This window comes from Palaemon carinicauda, chromosome 13 (assembly GCF_036898095.1).
Source record: "Palaemon carinicauda isolate YSFRI2023 chromosome 13, ASM3689809v2, whole genome shotgun sequence".
NCBI classification, from domain to species: Eukaryota; Metazoa; Arthropoda; class Malacostraca; order Decapoda; family Palaemonidae; genus Palaemon; species Palaemon carinicauda.
In genome coordinates, this window is record NC_090737.1 from 17,179,890 (window position 1) to 17,185,337 (window position 5,448).

Genomic DNA, 5,448 nt, shown 5'->3' on the forward strand with positions numbered 1-5,448 from the left:
TCACAGAGATCGCATTCTGGCGGAATAGGAAGCTGCCGGTAAGAATTATGTGTTACGTCTTCGGAACACCATCAACTACAGATGGTTTTGGTTGCTGCCGAAGTTGCCGATCGTTCGTTTTATATCGCCCGACCTATAGAAAGACACGGGATCTTCTGTTGGCAGCTGAGCTTTGAAGATCATAATATATGCGCCTTGAAGGATCCTTTGCTTGGGTTTTTGCGACGTCTTATTAAAGGAGACTGGGAAAAAGTACGAGGCTTTGTATCGGTGCAAAAACGGATTGCGGGGAATGTGAACGGAGGCAGAATGGTTCAAAATGGTGAGTGACGTGTAGTTCTTCAACAGGATTGTCCCAAAATTCGCCATTGAAGTAAGGACATATCCAGACGACATTGGTAAATATATCATGTTGCTCGTCATTTACTTTGGCATGATAGTGTATTCGGAGAAATCGGTAGTATTCATCTCTTTACTCATTACCCAGATAGGTAAAGAATAAATGCCTTCGATTTCCCCGAGGAATCTGACGAAGTGAGGACTAGCGGCACTGAAATCTCTTTTGAAATCTAGAAGGACACTGACGAACTAAGGAAAAGAGACAATGAAATCTCGAAAGAAACAGATAATCTAATGAAAGAAGATCTTGAAAACTAGAAGACAGGAGAGAACAGCGAAGAGGAGCCTCTAATGCCAGAGGTAAGACACCTAAAAATAGAGAGCCTCAAATGCTAGAAGTAAGGCACCTCAAAATATATGTCAAAGAACTTCTAATGCTAGAACTGTGGGAGCTAAAGAGAGAGGCCAAATAACTTCCAATGTTAGAGGTGAGGGAGCTATAAAGAGAGGTCAAAAAACTTCTAATGCTTGAGGTGAGGGTGCTGAAAAGAGTTCAAAGAACTTCTAATGCTAGAGGTGTGGGACATAAAAAGAAGTCAAAGAACTTCTAATGCTAAAGGTGTGGGAGCTAAAAAGAGGTCAAAGAACTTCTAATGCAAGGGGTGTGGGACCTAAAAAGAGGTCAAAGAACTTCTAATGCAAGGGGTGGGGGAGCTAAAAAGAGGTCAAAGAACTTCTAATGCTAGGGGTGTGGGACCTAAAAAGAGGTCAAAGAACTTCTAATGCAAGGGGTGTGGGAGCTAAAAAGAGGTCAAAGAACACTTCTAATGCAAGGGGTGGGTGAGCTAAAAAGAGGTCAAAGAACTTCTAATGCAAGGGGTGGGGAAGCTAAAAAGAGGTCAAAGAACTTCTAATGCAAGGGGTGTGGGAGCTAAAAGGAGGCCAAAGAACTTCTAATGCAAGGGGTGTGGGAGCTAAAAAGAGGTCAAAGAACTTCTAATGCAAGGGGTTGGGGAGCTAAAAAGAGGTCAAAGAACTTCTAATGTAAGGGGTGTGGGAGCTAAAAGGAGGTCAAAGAACTTCTAATGCAAGGGGTGTGGGAGCTAAAAAGATGTCAAAGAACTTCTAATGCACGGGGTGTGGGAGCTAAAAAAAGGTCAAAGAACTTCTAATGCGAGGGGTGTGGGATCTAAAAAGAGGTCAAAGAACTTCTAATGCACGGGGTGTGGGAGCTAAAAAGAGGTCAAAGCACTTCTAATGCGAGGGGTGTGGGATCTAAAAAGAGGTCAAAGAACATCTAATGCAAGGGGTGAGGAAGCTGAAAAGAGGTCAAATAACTTCTAATGCAAGGGGTGGGGAAGGTAGAAAGAGATCAAAGAACTTCTAATGCAAGGGGGTGGGGAAGGTAGAAAGAGGTCAAAGAACTTCTAATGCAAGGGGTGGGGAAGGTAGAAAAAGGTCAAAGAACTTCTAATACAAGGGGTGTGGGAGCTAAAAAGAGGTAAAAAAACTTCTAATGCAAGGGGTGGGGAAGGTAGAAAGAGGTCAAAGAACTTCTAATCCAAGGGGTGGGGAAGGTAGAAAGAGGTCAAAGAACTTCTAATGCAAGGGGTGGGGAAGGTAAAAAAGAGGTCAAAGAACTTCTAATGCAAGGGGTGGGGAAGGTAGAAAGAGGTCAAAGAACTTCTAATGCAAGGGGTGTGGGAGCTAAAAAGAGGTCAAAGAACTTCTAATGCAAGGGGTGGGGAAGGAAGAAAGAGGTCAAAGAACTTCTAATGCAAGGGGTGGGGAAGGTAGAAAGAGGTCAAAGAACTTCTAATGCAAGGGGTGGGGAAGGTAGAAAGAGGTCAAAGAACTTCTAATGCAAGGGGTTGGGAAGGTAGAAAGATGTCAAAGAACTTCTAATGCAAGGAGTGGGAAAGTAGAAAGAGGTCAACGAACTTCTAATGCAAGGGGTGTGGGAGCTAAAAAGAGGTCAAAGAACTTCTAATGCAAGGGGTGTGGGAGCTAAAAAGGGGTCAAAGAACTTTTAATGCAAGGGGTGTGGGAGCTAAAAAGAGGTCAAAGAACTTCTAATGCAAGGGGTGGGGAAGGTAGAAAGAGGTCAAAGAACTTCTAATGCAAGGGGTGTGGGATCTAAAGAGAGGTCAAAGAACTTCTAATGCAAGGGGTGTGGGAGCTAAAAAGAGGTCAAAGAACTTCTAATGCAAGGGTTGTGGGAGCTAAAAAGAGGTCAAAGAACTTCTAATGCAAGGGGTGGGGGAGCTAAAAAGAGGTCAAAGAACTTCTAATGCAAGGGGTGTGGGAGCTAAAAAGAGGTAAAAGAACTTCTAATGCAAGGGGTGTGGGAGCTAAAAAGAGGTCAAAGAACTTCTAATGCAAGGGGTGTAGGAGCTAAAAAGAGGTCAAAGAACTTCTAATGCAAGGGGTGTGGGAGCTAAAAAGAGGTCAAACAACTTCTAATGCAAGGAGTGTGGGAGCTAAAAAGAGGTCAAAGAACTTCTAATGCAAGGGGTGGGAAGGTAGAAAGAGGTAAAAAAACTTCTAATGCAAGGGGGTGTGGGAGCTAAAAAGAGGTCAAAGAACTTCTAATGCAAGGGGTGGGGGAGCAAAAAAGAGGTCAAAGAACTTCTAATGCAAGGGGTGTGGGAGCTAAAAAGAGGTCAAAGAACTTCTAATGCAAGGGGTGTGGGAGCTAAAAAGAGGTCAAAGAACTTCTAATGCAAGGGGTGGGGAAGGTAGAAAGAGGCCAAAGAACTTCTAATGCACGGGGTGTGGGATCTAAAAAGAGGTCAAAGAACTTCTAATGCAAGGGGTGTGGGAGCTAAAAAGAGGTCAAAGAACTTCTAATGCAAGGGGTGTGGGAGCTAAAACTAAAAAGAGGTCAAAGAACTTCTAATGCAAGGGGTGTGGGAGCTAAAAAGAGGTCAAAGAACTTCTAATGCAAGGGGTGGGGGAGCTAAAAAGAGGTCAAAGAACTTCTAATGCAAGGGGTGTGGGAGCTAAAAAGAGGTCAAAGAACTTCTAATTAAAGGGGTGTGGGAGCTAAAAAGAGGTCAAAGAACTTCTAATGCAAGGGGTGGGGAAGGTAGAAAGAGGTCAAAGAACTTCTAATGCAAGGGGTGTGGGAGCTAAAAAGAGGTCACCGAACTTCTAATGCAAGGGGTGTGGGAGCAAAAAAGAGGTCAAAGAACTTCTAATGCAAGGGGTGTGGGAGCTAAAAAGAGGTCAAAGAACTTCTAATGCAAGGGGTGTGGGAGCTAAAAAGAGGTCAAAGAACTTCTAATGCAAGGGGTGTGGGAGCTAAAAAGAGGTCAAAGAACTTCTAATGCAAGGGGTGGGGGAGCTAAAAAGAGGTCAAAGAACTTCTAATGCAAGGGGTGGGGAAGGTAGAAAGAGGTCAAAGAACTTCTAATGCAAGGGGTGTGGGAGCTAAAAGGGGGTCTAAGAACTTCTAATGCAAGGGGTGGGGAAGGTAGAAAGAAGTTAAAGAACTTCTAATGCAAGGGATGGGGAAGGTAGAAAGAGGTCAAAGAACTTCTAATGCAAGGGGTGGGGAAGGTAGAAAGAGGTCAATGAACTTCTAATGCAAGGGGTGTGGGAGCTAAAAAGAGGTCACCGAACTTCTAATGCAAGGGGTGTGGGAGCTAAAAAGAGGTCAAAGAACTTCTAATGCAAGGGGTGTGGGAGCTAAAAAGAGGTCAAAGAACTTCTAATGCAAGGGGTGTGGGATCTAAAAAGAGGTCAAAGAACTTCTAATGCAAGGGGTGGGGAAGGTAGAAAGAGGTCAAAGAACTTCTAATGCAAAGGGTGTGGGAGCTAAAAAGAGGTCAAAGATCTTCAAATGCAAGGGGTGTGGGAGCTAAAAAGAGGTCAAAGAACTTCTAATACAAGGGGTGTGGGAGCTAAAAAGAGGTCAAAGAACTTCTAATGCAAGGGGTGTGCGAGCTAAAAAGAGGTCAAAGAACTTCTAATGCAAGGGGTGGGGGACCTAAAAAGAGGTCAAAGAACTTCTAATGCAAGGGGTGTGGGAGCTAAAAAGAGGTCAAAGAACTTCTAATGCAAGGGGTGTGCGAGCTAAAAAGAGGGCAAAGAACTTCTAATGCAAGGGGTGTGGGAGCTAAAAATAGGTCAAAGAACTTCAAATGCAAGGGGTGTGCGAGCTAAAAAGAGGTCAAAGAACTTCTAATGCAAGGGGTGTGGGAGCTAAAAAGAGGTCAAAGAACTTCTAATGCAAGGGGTGGGGGAGCTAAAAAGAGGTCAAAGAACTTCTAATGCAAGGGGTGTGGGACCTAAAAAGAGGTCAAAGAACTTCTAATGCAAGGGGTGGGGAATCTAAAAAGAGGTCAAAGAACTTTTAATGCAAGGGGTGTGGGAGCTAAAAAGAGGTCAAAGAACTTCTAATGCAAGGGGTGGGGAAGGTAGAAAGAGGTCAATGAACTTCTAATGCAAGGGGTGTGGGAGCTAAAAAGAGGTCAAAGAACTTCTAATGCAAGGGGTGGGGGAGCTAAAAAGAGGTCAAAAAACTTCTAATGCAAGGGGTGGGGGAACTAAAAAGAGGTCAAAGAACTTCTAATGCAAGGGGTGGGGGAGCTAAAAAGAGGTCAAAGTACTTCTAATGCAAGGGGTGTGGGAGCTAAAAAGAGGTCAAAGAACTTCTAATGCAAGGGGTGTGGGAGCTAAAAAGAGGTCAAAGAACTTCTAATGCAAGGGGTGTGCGAGCTAAAAAGAGGGCAAAGAACTTTTAATGCAAGGGGTGTGGGAGCTAAAAATAGGTCAAAGAACTTCAAATGCAAGGGGTGTGCGAGCTAAAAAGAGGTCAAAGAACTTTTAATGCAAGGGGTGTGGGAGCTAAAAAGAGGTCAAAGAACTTCTAATGCAAGGGGTGGGGGAGCTAAAAAGAGGTCAAAGAACTTCTAATGCAAGGGGTGTGGGAGCTAAAAAGAGGTCAAAGAACTTCTAATGCAAGGGGTGGGGAAGGTAAAAAGAGGTCAAAGAACTTCTAATGCAAGGGGTGGGGAATCTAAAAAGAGGTCAAAGAACTTCTAATGCAAGGGGTGTGGGAGCTAAAAAGAGGTCAAAGAACTTCTAATGCAAGGGGTGGGGAAG